Raw genomic sequence first — 12,472 nt, 5'->3', positions numbered from 1 at the left:
GATGATTTGTGGGAGGATATCAAGAACATCATCCTTGAAGAATGTAAAATGAAATTACAAAGACAGAGAAGGAAGAAAAGAGCCAGATCAATGTAAGAGCAGACTCTGAACATTGCACTTAAGTGCTAATAAGCCAAAGCAAAGGGAAGAAATCAAGAGATTAAAGAGCTGAGCAAAAGATTTCAATGGGCAGTGTAGGAAGACAAAGTAAGTATTATAATGAAACGTGCAAAGAGCTGGAGCCAGAAAATCAAAAGAGCTGAATTCACTGAGCATTTCTTAAGCTGAAGAAACTGGAGAACACATTCAAGCCTTGAGTTGCAATACTTATGATGTTTTGGGCAGAATCTTCAATGATCCAGGAAGCATCCGAAGAAGATAGAGTATACAGAGTCATTGTACCAAAAGGAATTGGCTGACACAGAAGAATTTCATGAAATTATGTATGAGCAAGAGTCTGTGTGAGGATTAAGGATGAAGTTCAAGATGCTTTGAAAGAACTGACAAAAACAAAACAAAACAAAAAACCAAAAAACACCCCCAAAAACATAAAACAAAATACCAACCACAACACAAAAACCAAAACCAAAAAACAAATAACAACCCATGACAACAACAACAAAAACCACAAATGAGACTCCAGGAATTGATGGCATACCAATTTACCAATTGACATATTTCAACAAACAGACACTGTCCTGGATGTGCTCACGACACTGTGCCAAGAAATCTAGAGGACAACCACCTGGTCAACTGACTGGAAGAGATGTTTCCATTCCAAAGAAAGGTGACCTTACAGAGTGTGGAAACTGAGATTGGCACAGGAGAGAGTAGGGTTTAGGGCTATAGTACATAGGGTTTCTAGAGTCACAGGCAACTTGATGACACATAACAACAACATCATCATCACTATCACAAGCAAGATTCTCCTGAAAATTATCCAAAAACAATAGGAACAGCACATCAAAAGAGAATTGCCAGATGTGCAGGCTGGGTTTAGAAGAGGCAGTGGTACTAATGTCGGACCTTGGCTGAAAGCAGAGGGTACCAGGGGGTTGTTTTTCTCTATTTTATTGATGATGCAAAGGCATCACAACAAACTGTGGCTAACTCTGAGAATAATGGGAAAAATAAGGGAATTTTAAAATTATCTCTTGCTTGTTATATTTTTACCACAACTATACATATTCAGATTATATTAAATATAATTACACCTTTTGAGATCTACAAAATCATGGTGAAAATTTTGGAACTAACTAAGAGACAAGAATAGCAATTAAATATTATGTTACAGAAATTTGTGGGAGAAGGATGGGCAATCTCCTCTTGAGTGATTATTTGCCTCTGAAAACCCAACAAAGGCTCAACCATAGGTTATTTCCATCTCTAGGGTACACAACAACAACAGAAACTTTATATTTTTTTAATGTTACTTCTTATGGAAGCCAGACAATATTGGGAAGGGAATATTACTTAGAAAAATTTTTTTTAATCGGGGTAATATCTTCTCAAATATACGCTGAATCTTGGTACTCATTTCATAGTGTCTTCTCAAATTTCAATTTGCAAATTTTGTTTGGTCTTTTTATGATATTAATACAAATATGTTTACTAGAAAGTCTTCTAAAAAGTCTTAAATAAATTGCAGAAACATATTAAAATGGTCCTTACAAAAAAAAGAAAAAGATCTCTAATAATGATGCAAATAACCACAGAAACAAACTCCTCCTCCCCCCCAAAAAAGGAGAAAATAGGAAGGAGCATTGTAGGTGAGGTATAATTTTCCCCTCCTTTGTGCAAGTCTAGGAAACTTGTATTTTGTAGCATATGCTTGCACTGGGTAATGTCCATTTCTTTTCAGAGAGCTGATGCTCAAGTGACACTGAATGAGAAACATCAGAAAGTTTAAAGCCTATACCTGATACTCAAGCATATAGTTATAAAGGAGGAATTATGATTTGGTTACATTGTTAAGTGGACAATACAGAGTATTATACATGAAGATTAGAAAGAATGGAAAAAGGACTAACAAACTTTCATTTTAGTGTTAAAAGAATAATATTGAATTTAAAAATCAGTCTGGATCCATGACCCCTAGAGGGAGAGGGTTTTTGGGTTTTTTTTCTCTCTGACACTAAAATTATTTAAATAAAATTTTTTTTCAATTCTCCCTATCTCCCAAGACTGTAGCAGGGCTCAATGCTCATTCTAATCCTCAAATTTGACTCTATGGCACCACTCCTCACTCAAAGGAACATGGGATCCTTATATGACAAAAAGAAAAGATTTCATATTTGCAGAATGAGTTCACAATGAACTTGTGACACTTAAGTAATTATTAAAATTCACGAATATATAGATGTGATGAATTTATTTATTGGTTCCTACTGGCATATGCATACATACATAACCCCCAAGGGAAATAGAGCAATTTAGTCAGTAGAAAATGTTAAAAACTTAACTTTTAAACTATTCTCTCCCCCATAGACTTCAATGCCGTAAGCATATTTCATCCAGTTTTTGTCAGTCTTACCCGCACTCTGATATCAGTCCCATTTTACAGCAGTGGCACCATATAGCATTTGTCCCTTTGTGACTGAGATACCTCACTCAGCATAATGTCCTCCAGGGTCACCCATTTTCAATAATATTGCATGAGTTCCTTGTTTTTCAATGCAGCGTAGTATTCCATTGTGCGAATATACCACAGCTTCTCTACGGAGAGAATAGTTTAAAAGTATTATATTATAGGGCATTATGTTTATCGTAAGAGTGTGGAATGAGGGTTGCAGAGTGGATTATATTTGGGGTTGGAGGGGGATTGGGGTAAGTGCGGGGGGATTGTGTACCAATGAGGGAGTTTTCTTTTGCTTTTCAGGGAGAGGAGCTAAGGGGGGTGGGGGGGAAGGGTGGAGGTGGGATGGGCGGGGAGAAGGGTGCAACAATGAATGAATGGAATTCCGAAATCTCTGTAGATGTTCATTGAAATGAAAAATAAATTAATAAAAAAAACCCTTAACTTTTTAAAAAGTTGATGTTTTTCTGTAGTTGGATGATTTAAATAGAAGTTATCCATCTGAGATATAAAACATATTTCATTTGTTGTTGTTGTTGTTGTTGTTGTTGTGTATCATAGAGGCAAAACTAACCCATAGCTGACTCTGTGGTGGGTTTTCAGAGGCAGTTAATCACACAGGAGGAGATTACCCACCCTTCTCTGGTATAAATTACTGAGTTAATGTTTTTAAAATATAAAAATAGAGATAGATGGGAGAGAGAACCTCAAATTTATCAGAAGTTTTGACTTAAATGAGGTTCCACAGATATTCAGTAAACTTAGCAATACATATTTAGGAGTGTTTTGGACTCACAGTGAACTAGTGATCTATGTTCTTGGTGATTAGACAGAATGTCAAATTTCAAGGTGAGAGAGGGACCAGCAACAACAGCAATGAAAAAACAGTTATTATAAAGAAGGTTCAATTCCTGATGTTGTAGTCATTGCTATTTGCCATCACGTCTCCTGTAACTCTTAAAAACCCTCTGTACAATAGCTCTGAACTCTGCTCTGTCCTGAGACAGTCTCATATCTACCTCCATTTTCCCAGTTACTGTATCAGTCCATCTCATTTGGGGTCTTCCTCTCTTGCACTATCCCTCCAATCTTCCAGGCATGATGTTCTTCTCCAGGGACTGGTACCTGGCTACATTCCCAAAGTGTGTGTAATGGAGCTTCAAAATTTTTGCCTCGAAGGTGCAATCTGATTTTACCCTCTCCAAGATAAACTTGCTTGTTCTCATAGCAGTCCATGGTACGTTCAATACTAGAGTGGGATTCCCAAAACACTTGACTGTACTCATGCAAAACCTATACTTGGACCAGGAAGCAGTAGCTGGAACAGAGCAAAGACACACTACATGGTTCAAAAGCAGGAAACGAGTGCATCAGCATTATATCCTGTCTCCATATGCAGAACAGGTCACACAGGAGGCTAGACTTTATGAGGAGGACTGTGGCATCAGGATTGGAGGAAGACTTATCAACAACCTGTGTTATGCAGAAAACACTTTGCTCCCAGAAACTGATGAGGACCTGAAGCACTTTGCTGCAGAAAGTCAAAAACTGCATTTTTCAGTATGAATTGAAGCTCAACATCATGAAGACAAAGATTCTCACCACTGGGCCAATTGGCAGCATCGTGATAGATGGAGAAGAGACTGAGGTTGTTCAGCTCCATAATCAACATTCTTGGCACCAGCAGTCAAGAAATCAAATGATTAATTCCTGTTGGAAAAAACTAAGATAAGTAAGATTTTAAATGACTCATATTTTATACCTTTCTTTTGAGGCATCTCTGGGTGAACGAGATCCTCCAATTTTTCTGCTAGCAGCCAAAGTTCGTTTACACCTCCCAGGGATCTAAAGAGCTTGCTCGATCATTGTTATTGAATTGGAGCTGACTTATCTCACCTTACATTGGGTTTCTAAGGCTGTACATTGCACAGGAGCAACTTATCCATCCTTCTTTCACAGAGGACTAGATAGGTATAAAACAATGGTGCAGAGAGCCTTGCAATGTGACAAAGTCACTGCATGAGCAATATCATCTATAACTGTGCTCCCCTGTTTCGAGTACCAGGAAAGCTCTATACTTTGTCTATAACTTTTTGCAGACTTTACCAATAAAGTTCTTTTGAATCTTTTAAGCAAGTACACTGGACTTTGTCTTCTAATTACATCTTTGTTGATTGTGGTAATCACTGCAATGAATCCCTAAATGGAGTCGACAATCAAAGATCAAGTTTTGAGGCTCAGTGTTAACCTCAGAGATAAAAATAATGTAATAATAATGTATAGCATACTTTATCCGTTACAATTCAATACTGAGTTCATGGAGATAAAATTGAGTAAAATTAAAGCAAAAAAAATAAATATAGCAAATGATTAACCTTGGTGCAAAGGGTATGTAGTTATTTGCATTAATTTGCTCTATTGTGTGAAGGAGGATAAATTCTTAGAAGTTGAATAAGAAGATTGTTAATTATTCTGAAAGTGAAAGACATATTTCTGGCCTTATACTATCCAGAAAGGTAAATATAGAAAGGGCACACTGATAGCGAATGCCATGAAATTAATTGCCTAAGCCAAAAATCATAAAGAGAAGATATTATTCTTTGACTGTCAAAACTAAATCATCTAAAAGCATTTCGTATACCTCAAATCTAAGAAGAGAGTAGAAGATAGAAAATGAAAAAATATGTATCTATTGAGGAAGTAGATGAGGTTTATTTAGCTGAAAGCAAAATGAATTATTTGCTTGAGCATTCCCCAAAGAAGAGGAAGGTAGTATTCTAAAATTTGCAATGCATTTTCCTTAGGGGAAAACGAGATGTTAAAAGGCTTTACCATCACACTAGAGCAGATAATTAGGCAATTACAACTATTAAATTTGACAGAGCATTAGTTTAAATGCATTACTCACAAAAATTCTGAAGGAAGGAACAAATAGTATAATTTTTAGGGAATACTGTTGATAGCTTATAGAGGACAGCATCTCACCAGAGGGCTGAAGGGTGCTAATGTATTCTCATATTTGAGAAAATTGTGTGTACACACACACACACACACACACAAACAGAGTCCCCAGGAACATCTGGCTCCTCTGAAATAATTTTACTTTTTTATATACAATTATTGCCACGTGTTTACAAGTATTAGACCACCAATCATCAAAGAATCTTTCAAAAGTAGGCAGAAAGTATCATTTAATAATCTCCTACCACCACAATTTATAGATATTAAACTAGAAACAAAAAGAAGTCACCTTGAAAGCTGATGGAAACTCTAAGTCTAGGACAATCTCCAAACGTTTGGCAATGCATAATTCAGTAATATCAGAGTCAACATAGGCTAATATTCTTCTCACTTTGCTATAAAACCTTTAAATGGATTACCACTGCATTTTTAAAGCATGAAATAGTACTATATTGAATAATAAATTAATATAATAATACCATAACATTTATTACTTGCATTCCAGATTTCACCTGTTCTGCAGATCTCACTAGATTCTAGAATCAATTTTTGCTAAGTGAAGAAAAAAAACCAAACCAACAAACCCAAAACATTAAAACAACATTGAAGTCTATGACATCGGATGATCCAAGCACTTCTTTTTAAAGGTTAATGACCACTCAATGACACCGGCAGACCTGCTGTCATTTACCACTCTCGTTGAATGATGTTGCAGTGAATAGATATCTAAGGTCACTGAAGCACAAATAAAAGTCAGTGAATCTCAGCATAGCATTACACTCATTGAAATATTAACTGTTCCTGACCCTGTGTTCATTCCTGTGAGAGGTCTTGCTGAAATAAGGAGTCTGTTAAATAGAGAGTTCTGGTCTCTTCATATTTATGTACCACAGTATTGCTTCACTCACTTTATGTTAATTCAGGGTCCACTGAAGAAACAAAAGAAATAGCCCTTCCCACAGATTAATATGCTATGATTATTTTCTATATTCCACTTTACTCTAGAATTCTTAGGCTCTCTTTCTTTATATAATCTGCTAAGATCCTACCAACCTCCCAGAAGTTTCTACTGTGTACTATCATTCTATAGACTATCAAGAGTTCTTAGCAAAAACTTGTCTACCTGAAGCTGTGTTGCTTTATGAAGGCATGTGGTTTGAAGCCACCAATTGCTCCATGTGAGAAATAGCAACAGTCTCTTCAGTGTGATTAACTGCCTCTGAGAACTTGCTGGAGGGTCAGCTGTGGGTTGGTTCCAACTCTAGGACACACAACAATAACAAGTATATTACAATTGTTCAACAATCAATGGATTACTATTCAGTTTGTTTATTTCAGGCAAATATTTAGAAAGCATTGATGACATATTCTGTGGAGTTGAGAAAATTTGTTGAGGAAAGATCTTCCTTATCCTCATCTCTGGTGTAAAATATCTCCATCTCTACTCAGAAGAGTTTAGAGCCAGTGAGGACTAATTTGCCCTGAATTTTTTTCACTTGTTTTATAATACTGTTATTAGTAATTAAATGGTTTTCATTTGCCAATACTTTGTATCTCCTACGTATGACTCAATCAAACTGGTTAGATCTAATATCCACAGAGTGCTTGATCCCATTGGAAGGAATCCTCATCCTAGCAGTCGTAGTGCTGCTCAGGAGTCAGCTTTTATACAACCCATCTGCATTGTAAGCAGCTTCCTTTGACATCTCCCATGGCTGATTTTTGGGTCAGATTTATATAAATAAATATCAGCCTTTATAATCCTGTCTGTCTGGGAACTAATCTAGGCATGCATATTGCTAATAATTTTATATTTGATGCTTAACATATTGCAGCCTATTAGTAAATGTTCTGAGTGGACATGTGCCCACTCAAACCCTCTATGATTTCTCAACTCATATACTTTGGACATGTTGCTACGAGGGGCTGTTTCTTGGAAAGGGACATGATGTTGGGAAGGGTAGAGCATCTGCGAAGGAGGAGAAGACCTTCAACCAGGTTGACACAGTGACTGCTACAATGGGCTTTTGTGTGTCAGGAAATTTGAGGATGGGACAGAACAGAACAGGGCTCAGATCTTTGTTCATACGGTTGCTATGAGTCTTACTCAACTCAATAGCACCTACCAACAACAACAATGGTAATGAGTACAAGGATAAAGAAAAAAAGGGCATAAAATCTAAAATAAAATTGTAAACTGTGACTAGGGAAAATAAGAGGGCTATGACTGTCGAAGTGTATCATCAGGATAGTAAAAGCCTCACTACAAAATATTTTGGCACAAAAAGAGAGTAACAAGGTCTATTACCTAATACAATTTAGAACAAGAGAGAAACAAACTAGTCAGAGCACAGATTCTTTATCAAGGAAAGTTATTTTGACAGACCATAAAGAAAGTGAGGCCATATTTAGAATAATGTGTTACATGTACTTCAGCTCATCATATTACTCTGTAGAAAGGACACAAATGAAACTGAAGAGTTAAAATGGAGAGAAACTGTTTTTTGTTATTTACCATCAAATTGACTGTGACTCAAAATGACTCTATACACAACAGCTCTGAACCCTGACCTGTCCTGAGGCAATCTCACTGTTTCCTATCCCAATTTTCCCTGTTACTGTGTCAATGAATCTCATGGGACATCTTTCTCTTCTGCTCTGTTCCTCCACACTTCCAAGCATGATGTCCTTCTACAAGGACTGGTTCTTTCTCGCAACATGGATGGATTTTAAATTTAAGAAGGCATTTATTCATAAAGAACAATTATCTGGCTTTAGCAAATGTGGTGTTCAAAGAATATGAGTAAGAAGACAACTACAAGAGGCTTATGATAGATTGTGAAGAGATTGAGATTGTAAACAGCTTTAGTTTGCTTCACTCCATAATTAAAACTCTTGTCACCAGCAGACAGAAAATTAGAATATGTATTGCATTGGGAAAGTCTGCTGTTAGAGACCTCTTCAAAGTACTGAAGAGCAATGATGTCAGGCTGGAGACTAAGGTGTGCCTGATACAGGCCATGGTGTTTGCAGTCACTTGCTATGCAATAAATAACAGCAGCTGAGAAAAACATCATTAATAAGCAAGGAGATTCTTAATCACATTCAATTAAATTAGAAATAGGTTACTGTTATATGTGGAGCAATTCGGAAATTGGGATAGGAGTATTACATTTCAGGAACATTCTTTCGTTTAATTAATTGCTATTCGGTTTTTATTGCTAAGCTTCTATATTTTGGATTCAGTTATTCTATTTCTTCTAAAAGATATCTGCAACAATGAAGACTGCTTTGATACTAATAATCTTGCTTTATTACTTTCTCTCTCTCTTTGATACTAAATGATATTGCCTAGGTATTATTGAGGTGAGTGATCCTATGAACAGCAGATATGAATCCTGTCCTATCTTGTGCTATCCACACAATATCTGACATACTCTAATGCATAGGTGTAGTTCCAATGTCAATTCATCTGGTAAAGGGATTCTTCGCTTTCTTTGACAGCCCACTTTTCCCTTGCCAAGCAACATGCCCAAAATATGTAAGATGAAGCTTTATCATCTTTGCCGCCAAGCAGCACTCTGGCTCCACCTTCTCCAAGACTGTATTCTTCTGTTCTATAGGCAGTCTATGGGATTCTCGATTTTATGGTATCAATCATATTGATTGTGAATCCAAATAAGATGAAGTCATTGACAGTTTCAATCTTTCCTCCATCTACCAATGTTGCCTATCAGTTGAGTGGTGAGAATTTTTGTTTTCTTGATCTTAAGATGCAATCTATATAGAAGGCTGCAGAGTTTTGACATTCTGCAGCAAGTGCTCCAAATCCTCTTCACTTTCAGCAAGCAAGGTTTTGCTCTCTGTTTAATAAAGGTTGCTGATGAGTCTTCCTTCAGTCTGGATCTATCAGGTTGTGGAAATGAATAATATCATTAATATTACATACAATCAAAATACTGCTGGAGATCAGTAAAAATATGGCTTGAACAGTACTTAGAGAACTGCCAGATATTCAAAGTAGATTTAAAAGAGGCTGTGGCACCAGGACAATCATTGCTGATGGCAGATAGTTCCTGACTGAAAGCAAAGAATCCCAGAGAATGTCTATTTGTGTTTTATTGACCATGCAAAGGCATTTGACTGTGTGGTTCATAAGAAATTATGGCAAACATTAAGGAAAATCCCAAAGCACTTAATTGTGCTTGTGTGAAATCTATTCCTAGATCAAAAGGCTGTTGTGTGAATAGAGCACAGAGCGAGGAAACACTGCTGTTGTTATTGTTGTCGTCGTTAGGTGTCCTCGGTCTGAGTAAAACTCATAGTGACACTATGAACAGAAGATCTGAACTCTGTTCTATCCTGTGCCATGCTCACACTTCCTGACACACAAGCACCAATTGTAGCTGTGTCAATTCACCTGGTTTAGGATCTTCTTCTCCTTTGCATAGTTGAAAATTAGGAAAGTTGTGTGTCAGGATTTTATCCTTTCTCAGTACCTCTTTAACCTGTATGGTGAGAAAATTATTTGAGAAGTTGGTCTCTAAAAAAGAATATGACATCAAGATTTGAAGAAGACTCATCAATAACCTTTGTTAAGCATATGACACAACTTTGCTTACAACTAATTACCTTAGGATTATTTTAAGAATTAGTGTTCATCCTTTTGGTTTATTTAGAGAAGAAAAATATTATTTTAGCTTAACTTTGATTTGCTTCATTATGGATTGTCTAGTTAGAAAATGATACAACATTATAAACTGCCATTTTTTAATATCTTTTGTTCAATACTTTTGATAGAATACTCACAGATACTATTTTGTAAGATAATGAAGCACTGCATGTATTGAAAATAAGCCCACATATTAAATATCTTTCATTTCTAGCTACATTTATTTACTGAGTCTTCAGAAACCTCCTCAGGCAGTGAGACTTCAGGAATAATTTAATATCTCAAATTTAAAATATGTTAAATAATAAGTGCTATATAATGAGTTTAAGACACCAAAAACATTGAGTTGGAGAATTCTAAGTTAAATTCTCAAATTTTGGGAATATTATCCATAGAGTGCCTCTGTGTTAATCACTTAGTGCTGTTTTGTTGTGTTCTCTCCCATCTGCATAGGGTGAATGACTTGATTTCCCCCCCCCCCTTGGCAAAAGGGCTAAATAAACATTTCCTAGTTTTTTCAAAGAATAATCTGATCCAAATGTTGAATGCCACTAAAAACGAATACAATAAGGCTAAGGAGCAAGGCTTTGTCATTTTGACAGTTGGAATATACAAAACTTTGAAATACTATTTGTCCTATGTGCAGTGTTAAATATTGTGATTAATTTTCCTTCCTTGAATAAATGACTCTACTGACATTGCATAGGCAAAGCCAATTTAAAATAAGTGCAGTGTTTTGTTCATTAGACTTGCCAAAGTATCATCATTGCCTTCTGATTTTTGTAAAAACCTAATTGCTGATAAGTTTCTGGTAAACCACTGGCCTGTCTACATCATCTCAGTTGATCTCTATTGTGATTGAAATGTTTTTGGGACAGCTTGTCAGGATTACTGGAAACACAATATGTGTCTAAAAACCAGACAGACAGATTTCTTCTTCTTTTGAAGTTAACTTGTCTGTTTAGGACACAACTTTTGACCTTTTCCTTAATAATCCTCAGAACTAGTAAAATTGACTGGCCTTATTTCCCTCCTTTCCTAGCCATTAGGGGAAATTTTTAGAGTAAGAATAAGATGTAATAGGTTTTAGAATCTCTATTTAGGGACCATTTATTGTGTTATGTCCACTTTTCTTAAGTTGTAAAACCTAAAATGTAGTGAAATATTTTAGTACTGAGACATTGGTTATTTTGGATGGTAATATGTATGTCTAGATAGGTTTATTGCTACTCAAATGTTTTTTTTTTAAATATTACTCTGATTTATTTACAAAGTTTGAATATATTGCTCTTTACAAAAGGTCCTTCCCATTTCCTTCACCTCACCCACCTGAATGATATATCACTATAATTGTGTTTTATCCTGTAGTTTTGCATATCATTCTGCTAGACAGTTACAATTAATTGGCAAACCTTTTAATATGCTTTTGGGATATTAAGGTACTTTCTTTATGAAGAAATCTTCCTGCCTACCTCATCTTTATACCAAAAAAACCATTGAACATAATAGACCTTTTTCATAATTGTGAATTGAGATGCATGGTAATAAGGAAAAGTACTTGATAGGTTTAACTACATTAATATAACTTTCAAATTTTAAATATGTTATTAAGTTATGTATTTTACAGAAATGTGATTGTGAAAGAAATACTTGGCTACATCATATTATATATCCCCAATAGCTGAAATGGTTTAAATTTTTTCATACCTCAAACCTCAATTCAGTTACTTAAAGTGGTTTAGAGTTGCCCATGTCGAGGTCCTTAATAATAATAATTTTAAAAACCTTTAAAATTTATTGCATTCAATTCAGAACCAGATTAGAGCTGAACCTTCAGCAGATGTTCAAGGCTTTAGAGTACATGGGTGGAGATTGATCTTCTCTTCTGTGGAACCACTGGTTTATTTGAACCACCAGAGATGTAGTCTTTGGATTAGCAGCTCAGTTCCTGAAGGCTAGACTACCAGAGCTTCAGGGACCTTAATCTAGATATATTACATTGAATATTCTTGCTTCATATATTGGTTGATTTATAAAAGTTAGACTAAAAAAAAAAGAGAGAGAGAGATGTTAGGACAATGAACACTGTAGAAAAAAAATGCCATTATCATGATGGCCCTTCTCAAGTATTATCAGTTAAAGTCAGATGAAGGTAAAAAAGACTAGGTGTTTCAGCAGTATTTCTGGTTTTCACATGGAGATATGCTGCTTTGATCTATTGAAAGAGTAAGCTATTGTTTATGTATTGTGTGTTATACTCTGTA

This window comes from Elephantulus edwardii, unplaced genomic scaffold (genome assembly GCF_000299155.1).
Source record: "Elephantulus edwardii isolate Elephantulus edwardi_28Jun2011 unplaced genomic scaffold, EleEdw1.0 scaffold00069, whole genome shotgun sequence".
In the NCBI taxonomy this organism is placed as follows: Eukaryota; Metazoa; Chordata; class Mammalia; order Macroscelidea; family Macroscelididae; genus Elephantulus; species Elephantulus edwardii.
Note: the sequence above shows the minus strand (reverse complement) of the source record.